The sequence below is a fragment of the Desmodus rotundus genome, chromosome 2 (assembly GCF_022682495.2).
Source record: "Desmodus rotundus isolate HL8 chromosome 2, HLdesRot8A.1, whole genome shotgun sequence".
In the NCBI taxonomy this organism is placed as follows: Eukaryota; Metazoa; Chordata; class Mammalia; order Chiroptera; family Phyllostomidae; genus Desmodus; species Desmodus rotundus.
The window spans coordinates 85,985,451-86,011,845 of NC_071388.1; the positions used below are offsets into that span (position 1 = coordinate 85,985,451).

Sequence of the window (26,395 nt, forward strand, 5' to 3'; positions counted from 1 at the left end):
TATATATATATATATATATATATATAACGCACAAACTCAAGAAAGTCTTTTCCCAACTCTCAGGGCAAAAATTAGTGCTCAGTTTTAGTGATTCCTTCGTTGAAGATGTTCTCAAACACTTGATGCCTACTACTGTTTAGTCTGTGCGTGCGTTTGTGTCTGTAGGTATTTAATGATTATAAATCTAGCTTTCACTGTTTCTCAAAGAATACAAATCCTTTCCTGTTATCCAAATCAAATTACTAATCTATAGAACTTGGCAATAGACTGAACTTGTGTTGGTGATGTAGGAGGGTATCATAAGAAAAGGAGAAAGCAATGGAGAGTGTTGAAAAGGAGGTTAAACATAGAATTTACAAAGTGTAGGTATTTAGATAACCCTACACACAGAAGTAGAGAGATAGTAATAGAAACTGATTTGTGGGAGGGGGAGATGAAGTTTGGGATGGATTGGGTTTGAAATGCAGAGAGGATGTCCATGTGATTATATATAGGATGTTGTAATAAATGTGAGATGTGAGATGAGTTTCAGAGACATTCAGGCTGAAGATACCAGTCGGTATAACTTGAGATGTAGAGCTGAAACTTTGAAATTGGTCAAAGTAGAAAATGTGGCTTAAACAGAACTTTGAAAACACCTACCTGTTCTTTGACAGTCAGATCTATGGTGAGAAAATCCATCAAGTATGGGACAGAGGAAGAAGGGGAATCATTTTCAACAAAAACGTTGAAAAATATAGACACATCTAAATGCCTGAAAAAGGTGTTTGGGTTATGTGATCAGTGGTTCTTTGGTGAAAACAGTTTTTGTACAGTGGTCAAGGCAGAAAGCCATGTTGTATAATGTTTCCAATATTCCCCCTTTCATTGCCAAATATTTTTTAAAGTATATTTTATTGCTTATGCTATTACAATTGTCCCATTTTTTTCTCCCCTTTATTCCTGTCCACCCTGCATCTCCCCTCCCACCAGCATACCCCTCCCCTCCTTGAGCATGTCCATGGGCCATACATATAAGTTCTTTGGCTTCCCCATTTCCAATACTATTCTTAACCTCCCCCTGTCAATTTTGTACCTACCATTTATGCTTCTTATTCCCTTTACCCTTCCCCCCATTCTCCCCTCTTCCTTTCCCTGCTGATAACCCTCCATGGGACCTCCATTTCTGTGATTCTGTTCCTGTTCTAGTTGTTTGCTTAGTATGTTTTTGTTTTTGTTTTTTAGGTTCAGTTAATAACTGTGAGTTTGTTGTCATTTTACTGTTCATAGTTTTGATCTTCTTTTTCTTAGATAAATCCATTTAACATTTCATATAATAAGGGCTTGCTGATGATGAACTCCTTTAACTTAACCTTATCTGGGAAGAACCTTATCTGCCCTTCCATTCTAAATGATAGCTTTGCTGGATACAGTAATCTTGGATGTAGGCCCTTGCCTTTCATGACTTGAAATACTTCTTTCCAGCCCTTTCTTGCCTGTAAGGTTTCTTTTCAGAAATCAGCTGATAGTCTCATGGGAACTCCTTTGTAGGTAAATGTCTTCTTTTCTCTTGCTGCTTTTAAGATTCTCTCCTTCTGTTTAATCTTGGGTAATGTAATTATGATGTGCCTTGGTGTGTGCTTCCTTGGGTCCAACTTCTTTGGGACACTCTAAGCTTCCTGGACTTCCTAGTAGTCTAGGTAGTCTATTTTCTTCACCAGTTTAGGGAAGTTCTCCATTATGTTTTCAGATAAGTTTTCAATTTCTCGCTCTTCCTGTTCTCCTTCTGGCACCCCTATGATTCAGATGTTGGAATGTTTAAAGTTCTCCTAGAGGTTCTAAGCCTCTCATCACTTTTTTGAATTCTTTTTTTTTCATTCTGTGCTGGTTGAATGTTTATTTCTTTCTCCTGGTTGAAATCGTTGATTTGAGTCCAGATTTCCCTCCCTTCACTGTTGGTTTCCTGTATATTTTCCTTTATCTCACTTTGTACAGCCATCATTTCTTCCTTTATTTTACAACCATACTCAATAATTTCCATGAGCATCCTGATTACCAGTGTTTTGAACTCTGCATCTGATAGGTTGGCTCTTTCCTTGTCACTTAGTTCTTTTTCTGAAGTTTTGATCTGTTCTTTCATTTGGGCCATATTTGTTTGAGCGCAGCTGTTACGTTGTAAAGGGAGGAGCCTTAGGTATTCACCAGGGCAGGGCAACCCACCTTGCTGCATTGTGGCGCTGTATGTGGGGGAGGGGTCAGAGAGGGATCAATACCACTTGCTTGACTCTCCCTAGCTTTCAGTCACTTCCCTCACTATCCACAAGCAAAGTGGGTCCTTCCTTTGCTGATTCCCAGGTGGGTGGGTTTGTGTACATTCCAGGACCCTGTGGGTCTCTCCAAGAACTCTCCTGTGAGGCTGGGAGTTTCTCCCACTGCTGCAACCCCCACAGATTTTTACAGCCAAAGGTTTTGAGGCTTTCTTTTTCCACACAGGAACCCTGGGTTGCGTGGTCTGTCTCATTACCCAGTTGTTCTTCCCGGTTTATCTGCTTGCAAATGTGGGGCTGCCTGGTCCACCAGCTTCTGCCTTGCCAGTGTTATCTCTGCATGGGCTATCATTGCCAAGTTTTTGATTTTCTCTTTAGCTGAAACTATAAGTTGAGCCACTGTCTTCATGGAGTAATCTTTAATGATTTATAAACCCACTCCTTGGGAGCCTAAAATTCATCTTCTTTAATTGTAACTTTAATATTCTTTTCATTAAATATGTTACTGTAGACAGTTTCAAATCAAAACTTATCCAGGTGCTAATGTCCTGTCCTGAAATGCACTGAAATATATTGCAACTTTTTAAAAAATACTGTTAGCAAACATAGTTTCTAAATGCCTCACCCGTGGTATTTATGTATATTATAATTGGCATAACATAGGGATGATTAATTATTTCCCTGTCATTGCACTCTCTCCTTTTATACTCAGTGCAGGCAAACTTTAAATAAGGCCTACTGTCTTAATAAAGATCCTTTTAGAAAGCTCTTCAGGGTAGTAAGGCCCCCTGCACACACAAGTTCTAGGAGAGAATCAGATACAGTCAGGTACTGAGTCACTTTGTTTTCATGTGCAGAGAATAGTTGTAAGACTCACCCTAAGTAGTAATAACAATTATAATGATAAAACTTCAGTTGCTCTTTTGGCATTTTATGTGCCAAATGCATGTGTGTTTGCTTTTTTTCCCCCTAATCTTCATAATGACCCTGAGATGTAGGTATCATTGTTCCCATTTTATAATATGGAAGAACTGAAGCTCAGGACATGACAAATTAAACTTCTTGGCTAATTAAAAACAGAGCCAAGATCCAAATCAGGTATTTCTGATTTTCAAAGACCATGTTCTCCACAGCCCATGCAGTTTTATGCTGTATTTGAAATTTGAGCTTTAATACCCTTGATGGCAACAACTCACTCCAGTTTGAAAGTTCAACACCTTACTTTCTTATATATTTCCTTCAAACAGGGAAGCAACTTTCATTTACTTAAACATACTGCCATTTGTCATTGATGATTGTCAGGCACTTTTCTGTATATTCAATACTGTTTTATATACACACACACACACACACACACATACACACTTAAACTTCATATCAACTCTATGAAAGGTACAATAGATACATTTCCCCCTAACATTTTATTATGAAACTTTCAAACATAACATTACACATTTATATACTCACTACCTATATCCAGCCATTAACATTTTGCTATACTTATTTCATTACATACCCTTAATCCATTGTCATTTTAATATTTGATGCTTTGAAAGTAAATTATAGACATTATTACACTTGCTCTAAATAGTTCATCATGTGTATTATTGACTAGAGTTCAATATTTATGTATTAGGCTTTTCTTCTGATGTAAAATTTACATTTAGTGTAATATACAATCTTAAATGTATTTCCTGAGTCTTGAAAGATGCATACACCTGCGTAACCCAAAAACCTATCCAGATAATAAAACATTACTATTGGCAGGTATCTCTTTTTATTCCCCTTTGTAGATGAGGAAATGGAAGCACACAGAGGGTAAATAATCAGCCCAAGGTCACACTGTTTGTAAGGGACAGAGCTGGAGATGGAACTCCGAGATTTTGGCCGCAGGTTTTGTGCTCCTAACCCCACACCGCCATACTGCCTATAGATTGTCCTCATGCGTGTGGGCATGCCTTTACGTTCACGTCACAGATGTAATGTTTATTTTCAACGCGAGTGTATAGGCGCTGAGGTAATACACTTCAGATTAGTGAGAGTAGAAATGCTGTTCTAGAAATGCATTGGTTCTTTGCAAGAGAATTATGGCAAGAGAAACTAAGAGAGGAGGAAGTTCCATTAATTGTAATAATAGGGTGAATCTCTGTATAATAACTCTGTCTTAACTGGCATCCTTGATTAATGTTTCCACACATAAAGTGATAACTTCCTAATGACAACACTGAGGCTCAGTGCTACTGAGCAATCCTAAAGTGTTACTTGAACAATTAAGGGTAGATGATGTTCAGTATAATTTTTTATTAAGCATATTTTGGTCTATTAACAAAAAATTGTTCATCTACATGTGGTATATATGAGGTTATAGCACCTTGATACCCCAGTCTCCAAAATAATAGAATCAATCAATTTGGAATTTATAGTTATGAAATTTATAAAGTTTTTAACAAAGAAACTGAATTAAATTTTTGGCATAAAATATGAATAAGGATTAGAATAGATTGTATTAAATTTGATATCTGGTTTGCAATACTTAGGTGAACCTTTCCTATGAAAAGAAATTGTGTCTCTTTCCTAAATTGAGTCCATACTACAACCCAAAAGTTTGCCAGTCCAGTACTCTCTGTCTACTACTCAAATAATGAAAAATTAGATACCATATATGTGTATTTTTATAAAACCTTCAGTTTTTCTCAGAAAGCAATTAAAAAATATATTAAAGCATTTAGTAAGCAAATCCTGACCAATCACTAGAGGGCAGAGCAGTATCATACTTTAGGCCTTACTTGAAAATTACTGGTTTAAAAATTGTTGAACATGGGAAATATATTGATGCACACTTGAAGATAAATTTCTATGTATTATTATTGTCTTGCATGAAATCCAATAACATGCTTACACTTACATCAAAGGAGCTCTTCTGGCAATTACAATAATTACTTCCTTAAAGGGCATGCTTGTTTAGAGGAGGATAGGGATTCCTTAAGAGAAAATATGAATGCTTTCAAAGGCTGGAACAATAAATCATCTGTACTCTATGTACCACTCTGAAATTAAATTGCACTATAGACTTAGGTGAACTATTATGAAAGAACAAGTATGAGACATTTACCAGTATTGAGATCTAAGAATTTATTGAAATGTGGAGCATCTTTTGATGTTTCTGCTGAAATTTGTTGAATCATTAAGACTTTCAAATTACAATGTTATAAAAGCAATGAACTAATTCTAGCTCCTTTTTTAAATGTTAAAATGTTGTCAAGAGGACGTTCACTTAATCTCATTTCTGTTTAAAATTTTCTGTCATTCTGAAATACTTTTATTCTGATGTATTTTTATGATGGATTTTTAAAAATAAATGAAACCCTAAGGTAAAATAGCCTTATGAATAACCTGAGTATTTCAGTGTCCCAAAAGATAGAAAATTTTATCTTGACTTTGTAGTTTGAATTTCATTTCATAAAGATAGTTTGTATGTGATTCATTTCTAATAGTGACAGGACAGGATACCAGAAAAAGCACTGGGTTTGGACTCAGAAGATTTAGGGTCCCAATTTAGTATGTGCTTACTAATGACCTTGGGCAAGTCATCTTACCGCTCTGAGGTAACCATTTTCCAAACTGGAGAGTTATTTACAAGAGGGGTTGTTTTGAGGATTATGTTTATGCCTCTGTATATGTATGACCAAAGATGACACCGTGTAAAGATGACTTTTAATAAAGATATAAGCTCAGAAAAACCTTAGAAATAACTTTGAAATGGTTGATGATATCATAAATTTAGTAACGTGAGGGCACATATTAAATATGTGGTTTCCGAACCCAAACCCCAGTTCAGATTGCTGACTTCCTCCTCGTCTCTGAGTGTCTCTCTGTAACCCCTGACTCTTTTGCTCCTCTTATTCTTTATTCTATCCTCTGTTTACTTCCACGTTCCCCTCTCTGTGTTTCTCCTGACTGTCTTTGGTCTCTCTCTTGTGTTTTTCTTGTCCCAGGTACCCTCAGGAAGACCCCATGCCTCTAGCGGTACCTGGTATCATCTCCAGCATGTGTATAGATGTGAAGGATTCACTGGGATATTGAGAAATACCAGAGGCGAACTGTTCCACTGTAGTAAGTCAATAAGCATTTATTAAGTGACTACTGTTTACAGAGCACAATTGGTGGTGCTTTGGAGAAAAAGGAAGTTAGTTCATAGCTCAGAACAAATAAAAACTTGTAAACTCTTCTCAGTGGTTCTTGCAGGGTGGTCACACATACAAAAACAACAAAATAAAAAGGTGACAAATAATTATATATGAAATGAGGTATGTTGCATGTGTCCTGAAGAGTAGTTCCAGAGTTCATGGAGTAGAAAAAGCCAGGTGGTATTAAACAGCTTTCCTGTGTGAGTTCAAAAGTAGGTTTTGAAGTATGATTGGAAGAAAGATGAGGAGAAATAGGGAGGGAGTGTGTAATTTCTATGGGGCTCCAAAGCCTGTTCACTTGCCTGAGTGAATCCCTGATGGGGGATGGGAGTGAAATGAGAGCGCTAAATTTCAGTCTGCCAATGGCTAACTTTCTTATGCTTCCCTTCAATTATAAAAAGTATGGCCAAGTTGACACTTTCCAGAAACATAATGAGTATCTGTTGCCAGTTTTATAATTTACAGATTTTAAAGGTAAATTGTGATTGTGAAGTAATAAAGAGGTATACTATGGAATAAAATTAATACAAACTATTATAATATGATTTACAGATACATTTTATATGCTAAGATAGTTAAAATAGTAAACTGTAGTATCACAAGTTAGTTCTGTTTTTGCATTGGAAATTTATTGTTGCTGTTGTATTTTACATAGTCCTACCTACAGTTGTACCATGGTTTTCAGAGTTGGATACTTTTTAAATCCCACCTCTTCTAGGTTGTGTAAGGTTGGACAATCTACATAACAACACAGTCTCAGTTTCCGCATATGTAAACTGAGGATGAAAATGTTGATCTTGGAGTTGTTGTGTGAATTAAAGGGATAATTTTATAAACTCCTGAATGCATGCTAGGTCCTTGTTACTTGCAGATTCTTAAAAAATACCTTTTAATATAGTTTGTTAAAGACAGTGTTACTTCTGAGAGCTAAAAATTAAAAAAACAAATAGGAGTAATCCTCATCGTATTTAGAAAATGCTGTGTGTATACAGGGCATATTTATAACTTGTGAATGAGATACAAAGAATGGCATGAATGTGAATAACTGAATACCTACCACTAACTTAGGAAATAGAACTGTGCCTGGCCCAGATTTCATCACCTCTCCTTAACCACATCCCCTGACTCTGAAGGTTGAGTTGATTACTTCTTTGTTTTTCCTTATACTTTTTACATATTTCTGTACCCCTATATTAAGATATGCTTGTTTTTGAATTTTATGTAAATAATAAATGATGTACGTGTTCTCTGTAACACCTATTTTTGCTGCTCAACATCATGATCTTTAAAAATACTTCAATTTTATTTTTAATCATAGTTGACATACAATATTATATTAATTTTGAGTGTACCACATACTATTTCAGTACTTAATATGCCTTATGAAGTGATCACCACAATAAGTCTAGTAACCATCTGTTACCGTAAAAAGTTTTTATGATACTGTTAACCGTATTTGCTATGGTGTACATTACATCCCCCTGACTTATTTTATAACTGGAAGTTTGTGCTGCTTAATTCCCTTACCTCCTCCTCTCTGGCAACCGTCAGTTCTCTGTATCTAGGAGTTTATTTCTGTTTCTTTTTGTTGTTCATTTCTTTTGGTTTTAGATTCCACATATAAATGAAATCATATGGTATTTGTCTATCTCTTCCTACTTATTTCACTTAATGTAATACTTTCTAGGTACATCTGTGTTGTTTCAAATGGCAAGGTTTCGTGCATTTTTATGGCTGAGTAATAATCCGTTTTGTTGAAATACATAACATCTTTTTATTTATTCCTTTACTTTTAGATACTGAGGTTGCTTCCACATATGGGCTATTGTACACAGTGCTGCAATGAACATAGGGATGTGTATGTTTTTTTGAATTAGTATTTTCATTTTCTTTCTTTCTTTCTTTTTTAAATTTTTATTGTTATTCAGTTACAGTTGTGTGCCTTTTCACCCCATCCCTCCACCCCACCCCGGCTGAACCCCCCTCCCTCCCCCACCTCCACTCTCCCCCTTGATTTTGTCCATGTGTCCTTTATAGTAGTTCCTGTAATCCCCTCTCCTCACTCTCCCCTCCCCACTCCCCCCTGACCATTGTTAGATTGTTCTTAACTTCAATGTCTCTGGTTATATTTTGTTTGCTTTTTTCTTCTATTAATTATGTTCCAGTTAAAGGTGAGATCATATGGTATTTGTCCCTCACCATCTGGCTTATTTGACTTAGCATAATGCTCTCCAGTTCCATCCATGCTGTTGCAAAGGGTATAAGCTCCTTCTTTCTCTCTGCTGCATAGAATTCCATTGTGTAAATATACCATAGTTTTTGGATCCACTCGTTTGCTGATGGGCACTTAGGCTGCTTCCAGTACTTGGCTATTGTAAATTGTGCTGCTATGAACATTGGGGTGCACAGGTTCTTTTGGATTGGTGTTTCAGGGTTCTTAGGGTATAATCCCAGCAGTGGAGTTGCTGGGTCAAAGGGCAGTTCCATTTTTAGTTTTCTGAGGAAATTCCATATTGTTTTCCACAGTGGCCTCACCAGTCTGCATTCCCACCAACAGTGCACTAGGGTTCCCTTTTCTCCGCATCCTCTCCAACATTTGTTTGTAGATTTGTTTATGTTGGCCACTCTGACAGGTGTGAAGTGGTATCTCATTGTGCTTTTAATTTGCATCTCTTTGATGGCTAGTGATGCTGAGCATCTTTTCATATGTCTCTGGGCCCTCTGTATGTCTTCCTTGGAGAAGTGTCTGTTCAAGTCCTTTTTGCCCATTTTTCAATTGGATTGTTTGTCTTCCTGGAGTGGAGTCGTGTGAGTTCTTTATATATTTTGGAGATTAGGCCCTTGTCTGAGGTATCATTGGCAAATATGTTTTCCCATACTATTGGTTCTCTTTGTAATTTGGTGCTATTTTCTTTAGCCATGCAGAAGCTTTTTATTTTTATGAGGTCCCATTTGTTTATTCTTTCCTTTATGTCCCTTGCTCTAGGGGATATGTCTGTGAGGATGTTGTTGCGTGGAATGTCTGAGATTTTCCCGCCAATGTTTTCCTCTAGGACTTTTATGGTTTTACAACTTATATTTAAGTCTTTTATCCATCTTGAGTTTATTTTTGTGTATGGTGTAAGTTGGTGATCGAGTTTCATTTTTTTGCATGTAGATGTCCAGATCTCCCAATACCATATGTTGAAGAGGCTGTTTTTGCTCCATTTTATGCTCCTGCCTCCTTTGTCAAATATTAATTGACCGTAAAGACTTGAGTTTATTTCTGGGCTCTCTGTTCTGTTCCATTGGTCTATGTGCCTGTTTTTATGCCAGTACCAGGCTTTTTGATTACAGTGGCCTTGTAATACAGTTTGATATCAGGTATTGTGATCCATCCTGCTTTGTTCTTCTTTCTCAAAATTGCTGCAGCTATTCGGGGTCGTTTATGGTTCCATATAAATTTCTGAAATGTTTGTTCTATATCTGTGAAATATGTCATGGGTACTCTAATAGGGATTGCATTGAATCTATAAATTGCTTTGGGTAGTATGGCCATTTTGATGATGTTAATTCTTCCAATCCATGAGCACGGTACATGCTTCCATTTGTTTGTGTCTTCCTTAATTTCTTTCTTCAGTGTTGTGTAGTTTTCTGAGTACAGGTCTTTTACCTCCTTGGTTAGGTTTATTCCTAGGTACTTTATTTTTCTTGTTGCTATATCAAATGGGATTTTTTTCCTGATTTCTGTTTCTGCAGTTTTGTTGTTGGTATACAGGAATAGATAAATAGTCAGAAGTAGAATTGCTGGGTTGTACAGTAGTTCTCTTTTCAATTTTTTGAGGAATCTCTGTACTGTTTTCCACAGTGGCTACACTACACTAATTTACAACTCCACCAACAGTATACAAGGGATTCCCGTTTTTTCACATTCTCTCCAGCTCTTGTTATCTTTTGATAATAGCCTTTCTGATAGATGTGAGATGATATCTCTTTTTAGTTTTGATTTGCATTTCCTTGATGATTTAGTGATGTTTAGCATATTTTCATGTGTCTGTGGGCCATCTGTATGCCTTTTTTGGAGAAATAATCTATTCAGGTCCTCTATTTTTAAATTGTATTATTTTTCTTTTTGATGTTGAGTTGTAGGAGTTCTTTATATATTTTGGACACTAACCCATTATTGGATATATCATTTGCAAATATCTTCTCCCATTCAGTAGGTTGCTGTTTTGTCTTGTCAATGATTTTCTTTACTATGCAAAAGCTTTTTAATTTGATGGAGTCCCATTTGTTTGTTTTTGCTTTTGTTGCCTTTGCTGAGGACATATATTTTAAAAAATACTGCTAAGATTAATGTTAAAGAATTTTAGTGCTTGTGTTTTATTCTAGGACTTCCATGGTTGCAAGTCTTACATTTAATTCTTTAATTCATTTTGATTTTATTTTTGTGAATGATGTGAGAAAGTGGTATACTTTAATTTTCTTTTTGCACATATCTGTGTAGTTTTCCCAACACTACTTATTGAAAAGGAGACTTGCTTTTCCCATTGTATATTTTGACTCCTTTGTCATAGATTAATTGACCATGTAAGAATGAGTGTATTTTTAGGCTCTCTATTCTGTTTCATTGATATATGTGTCTTTTGTGTGTGTGTGTGCATGTGCTAGTGCCATACAGTTTTAATTACTATAGCTATGTAGTATTGTTTGAAGTAGGGACCCGTGGTACCTCCAACTTGTTTCTTCTTTTTCAAGATTGCTTTGGCTATTCAGGGTCTTTGTGGTTCCATATAAATATTAGGATTATTATTTCTAGTTTATGAGAAATGCCACTGATATTTTGATAGGGATTGCACTGAATTTGGAGATTGCTTTGGGTAATATGGACATTTTAATATTCTTTAAATCCATGAGTACGGTATACCTTTTCATTTATTTATGACTTGTTCTGTTTCTTTTATCATTGTCTTATAGTTTTCATGGTGCAAGTCTTTTACCTCCTTGGTTAAATTTATTTCTAGGTACTTGTTTTTATTTTTTTGATAAAATTGTAAATGGGATTGTTTTCTTAATTTCTCTTTCTGGTAGTTCTTTATTAGTGTATAGAACCATAACAGATTTCTGAATATTAATTTTTTATCTGGGAATTTTACTGAATTCATGCATTAGCTCTCTAATAGTTTTTGTGGAGTCTTTTGATTTTCTTTATATAGCATCATGCCATCTGCAAATAGTTACAGTTTTCTTTCTTCCTTTTCAATTTTGGTATTTTTAATTTCTTTTTCTAGTCTGATTGCTGTAGTAGGACTTACTATATTGAATTAAGAATGGTGAGAATGGGCATCTTGTTTTGTTACTGATCTTAAAAGAAAAGCTTTCAGCTTTTCACCATTGAGTATGATGCTAGCTGTGTGTTTATCATATATGCCCTTTATTATGTTGAGATATGTTCCTTCTATACCCACTTTTTGAGAGTTTGTGTCATAAATGGATGTTGAATTTTTGTCAAATGGTTTTTGTGCATGTATTGTGATGATCATGAGTTTCATCCTTCATTTTGTTTATGTGGTGTACCATGTTGATCGATTTGCAAATATTGAACCATCCTTGTATCCCTAGAATAAATCCCACTTGAGCTGGGAAACTTTATCTGTCTTCAATTCTGAATGATAGATCATCTTTTTGGATAAAGTATTCTTGGCAGTAGGTTTTTACTTTCATAGCTTTGAGTGTATTGTGCTATTCCCTTCTGGCCTTCAAATTTTTTGCTGAAAAATCAGCTGATGATCTTATGGGGGATCTTTTGTATGTAACTAGCTGGTTTTCTCATTGCTTTTAAAATTCTCTCCTTATCTTTAATTGTTGGCACTTTAATTATGAGTCTTGGTGTGAGTCTCTTTGGGTTCATCTGGTTTGGGATTGTCTTTGCTTTCTGAACTTGGATGTCTGTTTCCTTCATCAGCTTAGGGAATTTTTCAGCTATTATTTCTGCAATAAATTTTCTATCCCTTTCTCTCCCTCTTCTTCTGGGACTCCTATGATTCAAATGTTCATACACTCGATTTTGTGATCAGAAAATCTACATGGTTAAGGGAGGTCCCTTAAACCATGCTCATTTAAAAAAAATTTTTTTTAGGTCTTCTTGCTTCTGATTGGGGGATTTCCACTACCTTGTACTCCAGCTCCCTGACTTATGCATCCTCTAAGGTGCTTTTGATTTCCTCTAGTGTATTTTTTCATTTCAGTTTTTATATACCTCGGTTCTGATTGTTTTTTTTAATCTTTGTTGAAGTTATTACTGAGTTCCTCTATTCTTCTCTCAAGTTTTTTGAGTGTGTTTATAACCATTGTTTTGAACTCCGTCTGATAGATTGCTTCATTTAGTTCTTTTTTATGGTTTTTTTTTTTCTGTTCTTTTGTTTGGAACATATTTCTCTGTTTTCTAATTTTGACTGTTTCTATGTTTGTTTCTATGAATTAGGTGAAACAGAAGCCTTTCCCAGTCCTAAAGGAATGGCCTTGTGTAGGAACGATTTTTTTTTTTTTTTTTTTTTGACTGTGAGTAAGGGGCATCTTTGTCAGGCCAGCCAGAGCTGGAGCTAGAGTGAACTTGGGGCTCCAGAAAGACCTGGAGAAAGCTGCTTCGGAGCTAGCTTGACAGGCCAGTTGAAGCCGGAGCTGGAACAGGTGCATGCTATGGGGTGTCCTGGGGGTGCAAGCCTCGCCAGAGCCACCTTGCTAGAGTGCCTGCGGAGCTGGCTCCCGCTGCAAGAGTCCTGAGCCAAGCTGCACCGGGACTGCCTTGGCAGGCTTGCTGGACCTATGGGTGGTCCAGCAAGTGGGCTTGGGGCACCGGGAGTCTTGAAGGCAAGCTTCCTGGCTTCCGGGGCTACGGGAGCTGGGCAAGCCACGCCAGGATGCCTGGGCAGGCTGCTTGAAGTTGACGTTGGAGGGCGCTAGAGCCACAGGGAATCGGGGGAGCCAGGAGCTGTGACAGAAGTGGGCGTGGTCTGTGGGCGGTCTCTGTGACGTGCTGCAAAGGGGCGGGGGCTGTAGTTGAAATAGGTGCGGACCATCGGGATTCTGAGGGACAGTCTGCTTGGACCTGCAGCTCTGGTCGGAGGGCACACAGACCGCGGAAACTCCCACTGGTAAGCTGTGGACCTGGAATGGGCCTAGGGTCTGTTGCGCAGCTGAGTGCTCTGGGCCCAGGGTTTGCTCGGGTGTCTCGATCGTGTGATCGAGGTGGAGGATGAGTGCAACAAATGGCGCTCCCCTGTGTCTCCTGTGTGCTCTCCTGTGTGTCTCCTGATCTTGCTCTACAGTTCTTCTGTTTGGCCGATAATCTAGGGCTTGGAAAAAGGTTTTCTTACCTATATTGTAGATGATTTTTAAACCAGTTTTTTCCGCCATACCCTCGGGCGGGGTATTCTGTTCTCGGGTCTGTAGTGATTCTTCCCTGCTGCAGGTCCTCGCATTGGGGGTGGGGTTCCCAAGGTAAGTGTATTCGTCTCTCCTGCCCTCCTACCCGTTTTAATGTGGTCTCTCTGGTTTCTTGGGCAGAAGCCCTCATTTCTTCTTGAGGGGAATTGCTTTGTTTCTAGGAATAGATTGAGAGTGATCATGGGAGAGGGTAAGTTCTTCCTACGCCACCATCTTAGACACAGAAAATCTCTGCCTTATGTTTGATAGTCATCCTTGCTTATCCTTGTGATTTATTTGTGATCACAGTTGTATTTCACTGTATGAAGATACATTAGATAAATACATTATTTATCTACTTTCTCTTGATGGCTTTTTAGGTTGTTTCCAATTTTTGTATTATTAGATATAATAATAATTAGATAGAATAATAACTTGTATTCTATTTTAAATTGGAATGACAAATAGTGTCTCACTGGTGTCTGGGCACCACTATCGGAGCCTGAATCTGCCTCACTGGGCTTTTGGCCCACAGCAACCAGCCATTTATTTTCTCTCATAACCTTAGCAAGTAGTCCATATACCAAACTTCCTTTGTTTTTGTTGTTTAGGGTTGATTTATTCTAGAGAAAGAATATGTTTATCATTTCTTTGAGAAAGTATAATGAATGCCTTTGGCTTTCCAGTTTTATTCACCAGGCAACCAAGGCATTGTTTAGTGCAAAACCTTGACTTCTGCCCCTTGCTCTTCTGTTCCTCCAGCCTCACAGCTGTGAGCAGGGCAGTTCGTCCTGGTCTTTGTTAACTGCCGTCCAACTTACCCCATGTCTCTTCTCACCATTTTTGAGTCAGTGTTGGTTTGTACCGTTGGGCTTTTCCTTGGAGTCAGTCAGTGGGTCTGTTTTCACATCTCATGCTTGAGGCAAGTTGCCCATACCTTTCTCCGGTGGTTTCTCTGCTAGGGAGGGACTTCTCAGCTCTGAGGGTCTGAGTTCCTTCTCTTGGTACCTTCCTCAGTCTTCCCATGAGAGGATTCCATTTTAAAAGGATTAGCGCTACATCCAGTTTCTAGGAATATCTGACTCTAGATTCTCACATGATATTTCCTGAACGTGTTTTTTTTGTTGTTGTTCAGAATTCGTTTTGTAAATGCCTCTGAACTTGCGGGTCAAAGATAAAAGGCACCAGAGAACAGGCCACACAGAGCAAGGGACAAAAACTCGCCCTTAATCTTCTGTAAATTGTAAACATTGCCTAATCACTCCTGAGTGTCCTGGCCAGAGAGCTGTGTATTTGACCATGAACCAAGATTAAGTAGATTCTTTCTGACTTTTATAGAGGGGCACAAAATAATCTAATCTCATCATGATCTTATGGACCTACTTTGCGAAAGTCACAAGTAAGTCTCACAAATTTTAGACTAAGAAGAGAATATGGCAAGAGAAGAATTTTGTAACCCCCAAAAAATGAAAAGGGGGGAAAACTTTAATGAAGGACTTCTTTTTAATAACATTAACTTAATTCTTGATCAAATCGAGAATTTTAAAAATCTTTGTAGTTTTTTAAAAATTTAATGTTAAATTTCTTATTACTGAGAAGCCACCTTCACCTCCAGCCTTCATAAACATAAAAGACCCAGGATTTACTGGCCTGCCCAGCCATGAAGAACAAGAAGCCAGACTGTCTTTGCAAAAATTCACCCCTCCTAACTGCTTACTTGACAAAATTCTACAGAAATAGATTATGCCAAATGTTCTATTTCGAAAGAAGCAGTTAATAATACCATCCTATCTCTAGAAGAACAGATAACTTCTTGTTCCTCAGGAATGCAGGGAGAGAAGAATCCTTTTATGCTTATGAGGGAATTATGAGGGGAAAATGGGAGGAATTACCTGACATGAAAACTTTACCTGTAGGAGAATACTCACTCTAACCAGTCCTACATTGTGTCTTTGATTAATGTAAAAGACTTGACCTGTTAAGTATTCACATTAATATTTTAAATTATCAGTGACAAAAGCCTCCTTTGTAATACTAATTCACTTAGTATTTTATTAATTTAGACAGGCTTGAAAGTGTTTCAGAAAATCTACAGCACTTGTTTAGTGTTCTTATTTTAGTTAATGTCTAAAATAAACTATTATGTTAATAGTTGGATCATCTTTAAATGTAGCAGAAAATTTACATATAAATACAATAATGTATATAAACTATATAAACATGTGATACAGAATTTCCCCTCAGAGGGAACTAGGAAATGCATTTATTACAGATTCTGCATTGAATGGCTTAACTTGGAAGAGGAATTTTTAAAAGCGAATTTAAGGAAAAATTTTGAATTATGTATTTAATTTTTACTCATGTTTCAAATCTGTTATACAGCATATTTAGTGATATATATAAAAGTAAGCTAAAAATTGACATATTTATACAAAATACGGATTTATCTAGATTATTAAAATACAGATTTCTCTATATTACCTTATTAAACTAGTTCTGAATAACTTCATTTAAATTTAAGTATTGCTGGAGTAACAATATTGATCTTGTCTGGGAGTTTATAATCTGCATAAGAAAATAGCAAAATGTTCAAGTGGATTTGTAATTTTGAGGAAGAAGTAGTGAGCAATTAATCTGTTTTCCTGAAGTTAATTTCCTAGTATATTACCATTCATTTTCTGGCTGCAATCCAGATTTCTAAAAGCCTGACCAGGTTTTATTAAATCTGAAAAAAATTAATCACTGACTTTTTAATAAAAACAACAGAACAGAAAGTATAGCAGCAGCTGTACTTTAATATTGATAGTTATTTTGAGGAATTGGGACTCCTAGGAAGCTCACCTAGACATAGACATCATAATGTTACTAAAGATCACTAAATATGGTTTTCTTCGTGTATATGCCAATCTATTTTCTCTCATCAAATCTTACTAAGGATTGTTACATTTCTTTTGTACTTAGCTAGTGGACACTTTACTCTCTTTTCCTGTGCTAGCTAAGCACGCGTTTCATTTGGATGATGGCATCATTGCCCTTAGGGTAAGGTCTGTTTTGAGCTTAGAGGAATCTTTGGGGCTTTGGCTTTTATCCATTTATAATTATTAGCTGTTACTTAACCCTTCTACTTGTTAATTTTCTGTGAGTCTCAAGCTACCCCATAAACACAGGACCTATGTGTTCATCAGTTAGTAACCTGCCAACTGCTAAGGATCCTTCCAGACCTAGGGAAGGTGGGGCTCTGGAACTCTTTGAGTCAGAAGTTCTAGGTAATCAGCTCCAGGGCAACAGTGGGTCTGATTTTTGCTGGAGTCATCCAGTTAGCTATTCTCTTGGGACGAAAGCTCATCAAGACAGCCTTTCTTCTGCTGTCACTGGAGCTTACTCAAGGATTGATTTCAGTATGTTTCATTTTCCTTCAAATTAAAAAAAAATGCCAGGGATTTATTTTTGTTCATTTGTTTGAAATTACTTGCATTAAAATTATTTCTTTTTTTTTTAAACATTTAAATTATTTCAAAGACAGTTTTCATTGAGAAGTTTTGGGTCTGTTACACTTTCTGCCTGGTAACGATGATGCTTAAGGTGGGATTATGTTCTCCTATTTCTTCCTTTACATTTTTCCTGGGACTTCAAAGACCTGTAAGGCATACCAACCCTTCCTCATGCCCCTACTCCATTTAAAGTTTACATTTGTGGGGAAGATGAACCATGGGCAAATTTAACTTACAGGATTTAAATCTGTTTTTCAGTGGGGGACTTTAAGACTCACTGTGTATAATTATGAGGCTGCTGCTGATGATCATGATATAAAATATATTAAAGACCCAAATTTGTCAACTGACATTTTTCTCAAATGATGTGACTGAAGGCTAATATATAACACACCTCAAACTCAGACTCAAATGTACTAATATACATGCTAATATATATGAAAATATGCATGAATATAGACCTAGTGTGGATCTACTTAATAATTCCTAAGAAGGGAGTATATGACAAATCATATACTAAGGAAAGAATTTGTAATTTTGAGGAAAAAGTAGTTAGCAATAAACATTTATCCTTTTTTTTTTTTAAGTAAATAAAGCAGCATATGTGTGGCACACTAAAAGGGGTTTTCCAAATTACCTGCTCCCATTCTTACAAACATTGAAAGTTTTCTAATGTTTGTAAGTCATTGCAAAAATGTCAGTGAGTTTCTTGATAAGAGTGAAGCCTATTTTCAATGGAAGGATGATCTTGTTCATCACTCGAATGATCAGTTTTAAAAATTATACTACATAAAAGAGGTTGGAGATTTGAAACAGTAGGTCCTGACATTCAGTAAATTGCCCACTACCCATATGAACAAACTCTCCACCTCCTACCTTAAAAATAAAATAAAATAAAAATTCTGCGAGTTTTGTTTTTTTAAATTGATGGTAGCTTATTGTTATAATTTGTCACTTGTTCCTAAAAGGAGTTTCCCCTATAATTGAGGAATGTCTGTGTTCTGGTTATATTCCAGATTGCTGTTTCTTCCTCAAATTGTGCTAAGTGGAGGCCTTTTTTGTGGGAACATTTTTTTTTAATTCCAATTTTTATTTCTCTTTGTCTAACCTGTGTTTCCTTCAGCAAAAATAGTTTCAGTTTCACCAACAGGAAGCAGCTATCTGAAATATGTTCATTGACTCAGCTGAGTGTCTGCAGTTGTCCAACAAAAGTTTTTGATTTGGGAAATGAAGAAATAAAAATAAGCATTCCGATTTGATTTTGGCTGATGTAATAAGAACTGTCTGCAACCAGAAGTCTTAAAATCCACATGGAGTGTAGTTGAAATTTTAAGAGATTTGAGCCTAAACACCATTGCAACTGTGCTTACTATTTCTTCTAAGTTATTTCCTTTCTCCTCAAAGGAAAACATGGAATCTTCATCTCAAGAATGATCTGGGCAAGGGATACATTTCAATATTATTTACAAGATGAAAAAAAATTTTAATTTTATACGTGTGTTATTTGGTGAAAAGCGATGAACGCTTTAGTTCAATGAAAAAAAATGAGTCTAAGAATGAAATGGACAAAGCTAGAAGCATGCTGAGAAGGATGTCCCAAGAGTTTTAGAAACTGTAAAGTTGAGTGCAGTGATATAAAACCATTCACACCTTTTATTAGATTCACACAGGACTGCAAACTGTCTCCTTAAGAGACTATTGCTGTAAGTATTTAGGGGGGAAAAGAGTGTTGGTAAGTTTCTGGCATAACTAAATATTCACAATGGAAGAGTGTATTAGAAGAATAAATTTTATTATACATAGAAATCCAGGTTGATTTTATGATTCTGTTTTCTGAAATCCTCTTGCAAATCATGTATCTTCAAAGGTTCTACTTATGACTGTTCTTTCCTGGTATGTAGAGGAAGATTAATATGGTTCAGAAAAGTTTTAAACACCAAATTGTGACTTGATAAAACTCATCATTAAAACTTGGTGATTGGAAATACTACCTCATGTTTGATGACTTTCGGCTGAAATGTAATCTTCTATCTGAAATATTGTATTAAGAATTGGAGCAGATGTCTTGGAGTTACTTGTGTGGGACTTTAGAGATCACTTCACCTTAGCTCCCCAAGTGTAAAGGAAGTATATTGTTTTACATATTCTTATATGTCTTAGCACAGGTTATTTGAGAAAAATTGTTCTTATTCTTAAATCACAATTTGAAAAGTAAGTATTAGGAGGATTTGACCTATTAGTAGAAAGTTCCTAGCTATTTTATGGACATACAATGTGAAGTGGTATTTTAAGTGAAAGGAGATTTAGGATAATATATGATCGCAGTTTTCAAGCTGTTGAATGTGGCGTTTCATTTAATGAACCTAAGTTGAAAATATTTTGTAGTCTAGGTAGAAACTTCATGGAAGGTTTTCAGTGTTTTTTAATCTATAGTGTGCTGTGTTATCACCAGTTCTAAAGACAGCATCACCTGAGTACAGTATAAGGTGAGAATTATTTACAGGGTGAAGTTGGGGGTGTTATAAAAAAGCAGCTGGAGCAGAGGAAGAATATATAGGGGTAGACAGAAGTAGGTTTACAGTTTTGAGCAAGCGAAACAGTTTATTCTTGTGTTACTTATCAATTACTGCATTATTTATTTGTATTACAACTGTAAATCTATCTTTGTCCACCCCTGTGTAGACTGTGGTGTTTTTTTTTGTTGTTGTTAAGTGCTGTAGCCTGCTGAAATAGGGTGTGGCGAGTGAAACTTTCTGGGAAAATACTGTGATGTCATGAATTTTCTCATAGGTCTGAATGCATTCTTATTTCCCATGTATTGGTTTGCCTTTTTTTCAAGGTGCCTGGAAAAGCAGTAGATGCTCAGCACATTTATTTTGAATGTTGAATGACTATTGGTCATTTTAATAAAATGAATTTAATGACATTTTAATGAAGTCAATTTTAATGAAACAAAATATTTATACCTGGCTCTAACACTTTGAACAAGTTGAGATCTTGAGCAAATTTTTTAATTTGCACCTGAATTTGTCATTCTTTCAATAGGATAATCTTTAAAGTTTGTTTTTAACTCTATAAAATCTGTGATTTAGAATGAAGAACAAAGTAAGAATTCAAAATAAGTGTTCCTGTGTCAAGTTAGATGAGGCTAAGAAGAGGAGTTCATATTCAGTAAGTTTTTAGCAGAATTTTGGTGAGGAAAAAAACATTTTGGTAGGGAAAATAACCCTTAGAGTAGAAGTGGTATAAGGAGTTTTATGGTAGCAAACCCTTGTGTGGGACACAACGGCAAAGAGATTCGCTTGATAGAGCAGAGTTTTTTTCCTGAGGTAAGATAGTGAGTTTTCATATTCTGTATCTAAAAGCTCAATTTCTGATAAAATGGCCATTTGAAATCTGTTTTTAATGAAGGTTTATTCTGTGTTTTTCTAAACCACAGCATTTTTGCTTTAGTACCTACCTACCCCCTGCCCCTCTAGACCACAGGAATCATATTATTCATTTCCTCTTTAACTGAATTGTATAGTTTTCTCACAAAATTAAGCAATGTAGCCCAAGTTAAAAAATTGTCAGGCTGTTGAAGAATGAGAATAATATTGATAAAGATCAAAGTGTGTCTGAACCCTTTGTAATAAGATTTTCTTTTTTACAGATTGCTCTTGATAAGAGAACAGATTATTAGTAAGACCATTTAAAATTTTTCTTAAAAATATCTCTTATTCAGAATAACATTTGTTTACTATAAGCTCTTTAAAAATTAGCATACCATATTACAGAATCCAAAAAATTAAAAAACCTGTTTTTTAGAAATACATTTTCTGATATTTAAACATGTACTTTTCTTCATTCGGTAGTTTTTCTTTATTGAAAAGGCTCATAGAATAGTTTATATAAAAGAGGAGCTGTCTTCATTGGTAGTCTTCAAGTATTTCATTTATGCTGGAGAAATGAATTGCTTTTTACAGTGCAGTATGACCACAAATGTAAAGTTAATTATTCTCCCTTTCAAAAAAAATGCATTCAAATTTACATATGATATAATTTGACCAAAACCATTAATACTCATGATGACTTTTCAAGAGAAAAGAGCCTGTAAGCAAATCATCTGTTGTAATGTCTTAAAAGTTTGAAATAAATGTTAGAGGAGCCTGAAAATGAGGCATTCATATGTAAATGTCTTGGAAAATTCTCCGACTGTGTAAGTGGTATACAAAACTGAGCTTACTGATTCTTCTTATCCTTTTAATAAGTTCCAGTAATACCTTTGCTCCAGAAAGGTATATGTGAATGTTCTTCCAGACATACACATCGTGTAATTCCTAAACCGTTGTCTCACTACTCCTTTAATTTTTCATAAATTATTCCAAACTTACGATAATAACAAAAAATCTCCTTTGTAGTGATTTTAAAGTTTCAGACTGGAAACCTTTGCACTAGTAATAACTTTGGGAGCCTTGACATTTAGCTGGATGACTAATCCCAGTATATATAGCTGCCAAGTAAAGGGAAGACACTGAGCCGTGTGATGCATAGAATTGCTTTGACTCACTGTATCCGCTGGCAGTGCTTGCGGCCTGGCGGCAGCAGTACCAAATCTGCACTTACAAGTTTAAAAGCTGCTTTTCTTAGGCTCCCACAGCAGTTTTTCTAGAGGAGGAGCCAAGTAAGATGTCTATAGAGACTTTCTGAAAAGCAATTCACTTATAACCTACAAAGAACCCTTTTTGGATTTGGTACCATCACTACACGCCTCAGACTTCTGCTAAAGCCTTTGCTAAAGAAGTCGTGTTAGGGACAGGCCTGATAAGTGTTGTTGTGTTGAAATCTGTTGTAGCATCTTTTCAAGAAATATACCCTTAGAATAATTTAGAGCTGAAGGGGCCTCCTCAGGACCAGATGGAAGGAACCAGAGGTTCTCAGAGGTTAGGTGATTTAGCCAAGTTGGCATTTGATCCAAGTTTTCAGATTTTCACTTTTGTGTGTGTGTATTTACTGTATCAGGTATGGTCCTATGAGTAATAAGAAATACATAGCAGAATATTAACAAAAAGGACACTTAATACTGCATCTTAAAAGTTAAATAGAAGTGTCAATTGCCTGAAATCTCACGGGAAGACATAGATGGATAAAGGTGTCAGACTTTGGACTTTGCAACTGATTCAGAGCCAAAAGAATGTATGCTGTGTATATATTTACTCTGAGATGATGAGAGGCAAAGGGTGGCAGTTTTGAGGTAAATAAAAGGTTTTCTTCTCGAATGCTAAAGGTTTGTTCCTGTACTTGTTTATCAGCCATCACATTTTGAGCTCCTGTTTAGAAAACAGTGCCTCCTTAGCTAACACAAACTTACTGGTGGGAAGCAGAAACATCATCTTCTGCTCCTCTCAGTCACTAGTGATGCTTCCCACTTTAGTAACTGCTGGGTTTGTTCCCTAGTCTCTTGGTCCCCTGCTCGAAGTCACTGATGTATATTGCTCCATAGAAGCTGCTTTGCCCCAGTCTCCGTATTTTTTTTCTTGGAGGATTGTGAAGAAACTCAGTTTTTAACACCCTTCCATGCACACCTGGACAGTAGTTACCACATGGGCCTTTTAGATTAAAAATGCAACCATGTACCCCGAATTGAATGGAAACATTCATTTCTTTGTGGAGAAAGAACAAAATGGTGGTGTGACAGAGGGGAAAGAGTTCTAATTTTGTGGTCAAGAGGTCAGGATCCTAACTCTTCTGTTAGTTTGAGGACTGTAAGCTACCCCTTGGCCCTTAGGAGTCTCCCTCCAAGGACTGGATTTGTAGTTCCTAACAATTCTATAATATGAGCATTTAGTTTTTAGAAGAGTAGCTCCTTAAACAGAAAATACTCTAAATTAAACATGACACCCAAGAAGAGCTGTAAAACATGCAAAATTTTCCCAAGGAAGCCAATTATAACAGGTTGCAAACAACTTTTTTTCAAAGTCAAGACTTCCATCAGTGAGTTAGGATGCTCTGCAAATAAATCGATCATTTCTGTTTAGCAGTGTAATATCTAGATAATTAGAAGCTTTTTAAAAAATAGGTTATTTTTTATTGTATTTTTCCATTACCATTTATCCTCCTTATACCCTCTTCCACCTCCAGCCACCCCCTCTCCCATGCCCTGCAATCACCACACTTTGTCCGTGTCCATGATAGATAATGATGTTTTAAAAATATATTTTATAGACTGCTTCCGAAGGCAAAATACTGAGTCTGTATCTAGGAAAATTTAGGTAGATGTGGATTTCATCTGATTAAGCCTAGCTCTAAACTTTTTTTATCTGAATGATCACAGACTAAAACTATAAATATCTAGTTGTATATCTCAGCCTTTTATTTTGCTTTGATTATATAATTGTTCCACATTAATTCTATTCACTCGTTTCAGTTTAATTGGTCATAACTTGTGTGATTGCCACCCCTAATGGGAAAGGAGAGCCTTTGCAGGTTACACATGCAGGGACATGGTACTACTTTAAAGACTTTGCTGGTAACCCTACTGATTTCTAATTATCAGATGTTGCTCACTTAGACCAAGGGAATCTGTTTCCATATAGCTTAGCACAAGGGTAACAGTAGTTACTATCCTGATGATAACAATGCTAATCTTTTATTATTATCAACTGAAATGGTAACAAAAGCACATTTGTTATGTTGTATCTTCTTTCTAACTTTTGCATGCTGTCATTATAGATTCTGGATCACTTAGGAGGTCACTGGGCTCTTCCGTATTCTCCGTGGTGGTGGCAGAGGCTCAACTTGAGATTTAAAATCAGTATTATTAGTTAGAGGTGTTTTGTTTTTTAAATGATATGTGTCCACCAGATCAGTAATTGGTGAGGACATACTAGAAGGGATAGTTGTTTCCTCATACAGAGTAGCTATTTATTTTCATTGAGATACATTGACACATAACAGTGTATTAGTTTCAGGCTTACCACATAATGATTTGATATATATATATATAGTTGCCAGATGCTCACCACAATAAGTCTAGTTAACATCTGTCACCACACATAGTTGGAAATTTTTTCTTGTGATGAAAAGTTTTAAAATCTACTCTCTTAACAACTTCCAAATATACAGTACAGTATTATTGACTGGAGTTACCATGCTGTATGTTACATCCCCAGGACATATTTACTTATTTTGTAACTAAAAGTTTGTACCCTTCGACTACCCAGAGTAGCTCTTCTAAAAATTATTCCATAACATTTAAATGTAAGCAGAGAAACTTTGTAAAAATTTCCACTAGGTGTCACTTCATAATTGTGTTTAGAATCAGCCCTGTAGCATTCTTGACTAGAGGGTATTAATTGAAACAGAAAATGTCTTTTCCTGAAGGTGGGTTGCTTGTTCTTGAGCATCTGGACTCATAGAAACTTTAAAATAGTTTTAAAGTGAAAAGTTTCTGTCAGACATTTTGTTGTTATCACCCACTTGTTGTAAGGAATGTTTTTACAACATCCCTGATATGTTCTCAAATACAACTTGACATTGTATTCATGTTACAGAGCGGGCGGGGGGTGGTTCACAATAAATTATTACAGAAAGGATCCCCCTTTTCTGTCTCTGGAAGTTCCCCCCCACACACACACCTGGTAGGTTCGAAATGCCCGCCACCAGAGGAAAGACGTCTCTCAATGCCAGAGACTGGTGAAAAGGAAAGAAATTATTTATTTAAAGGTTACACAAACTTAAGAGTAATGGCTTAATGTCTTCATTAAGATACTAAAGTCCTTTAGAATACCCACAGATGCACAGTCCTTCCCTCTCCCTGTGCTCAGTGTGGGGTACCGTGTCTCAGGAAAAGAAGTAGAAGTCCGTGATTCAGGCTCCCGGCACCATCCGCTGTGTGGCTGCTGCATCTCCAGTTAATCCAAAAGTATGTGGCACCTTCTCATGGCCCACCGGCAAGAGTCCTTTCTCCCCTTTTCTTCCCGGCAAAGTCTCTCCTGCTGCCTAAGCTGCGTGGCAAAAAGAAGCACTCCAAAACCACGTGGTCCTCTTCCTTTCCCTCCATCAGAACCGTGTGGACCTCTACCTATCTACTTGCTTCAAAACCTCGTGGTCCTCTCTCCCCTATGGCTGCCGGGTCTGGGTTTAAATCCCAGCGCCTATCTTCCTTTGCAGCCCCATTTCCGACTCCTCCCACAATCAGTTACACCTGCCAGCATCCCCATATTCTTCCAGCTTTACTGGGCTGCCATAGTAAGTCTGGGCAGGTGTGGCCCCATGGCATGGAGCCAGTCATCTCCAAGCTCTCACGAAGGCCCTGTAACCAGGGGGAGTTGCTTCCCAGTCCCATCTTGGGTGGAATTTGCTCCCATCCCCCTGGCTCAAAGCATGGCCACAGCTATTTAACATATGTATGAAACCAGTTAAAGGTTATAGATATGTTAAATGACCGTGCCAGTGGTTAGCTGCAAAGCTCTTGCTACCCAAAACAGCTTTGAATGGCCCTGTTCCACGTGTCCTATCCCCCCTGGCTCAGGCTTGTGGGGGTGAGGACATCCTATATATATTTTTCTAATATTTCCTGGACACCTTGAGTTCTGGACCCCATTACAAATCCCTTCTTGGGGCCCTCCTCTTGGCTGCACCCTGCTTCATTAATAACATTGGGAAACCTGCTTTCCTAACTATTGAATTTTATAGGAATATGGCAAATATTAAAAAATGGTCCTCTGTTAGAATACCCACCAGTTAGAAAATAATGTTTTCTGGCAAGTGTAGGACACTGAGCTTGTAACAGATGGAAGGTTCCAAAGTTCTTTTTGAGTTAAGATTCTAAGAATCACTGTCCTGATCATGTGAGGATTTTCAGTATTTGATTTCTTTTTCCAAATAGTTAAATAATTAACAGTGCATACACGTTTAGGAATGATTTGTTTAGTATCTGTTTAGTAAATTCGTATTTTAAAAAGCTTATAGTTTATGAAAGCTTACCCCAATGTTTTCTTACATTTTTGTTTTTGAATTACTTGTTTTAAATTAAAGTTACAAGATAAAGTTAGCAAAAAGAAGGAAAATGCACCCATAATCCTGT

The 26,395-nt window shown here is 36.6% G+C and overlaps 1 protein-coding gene across 12 annotated transcripts in view; it reads left to right on the forward strand.

Moving 5' to 3' along the window:
• The window catches only part of BBX (BBX high mobility group box domain containing), a 257,308-nt gene that overhangs the window by 114,223 nt on the left and 116,690 nt on the right, over window positions 1-26,395 (forward strand). Inside the window, exon 4 of one of the 12 annotated variants that reach the window (XM_053918335.2) lies at window positions 6,242-6,359. The exons of the other annotated variants lie outside the window; for them this stretch is intronic. The gene's annotated coding sequence lies outside the window, so the exon portion shown is untranslated. The remainder of the gene's footprint in view (window positions 1-6,241; window positions 6,360-26,395) is intronic. 12 annotated transcript variants of the gene reach the window in all.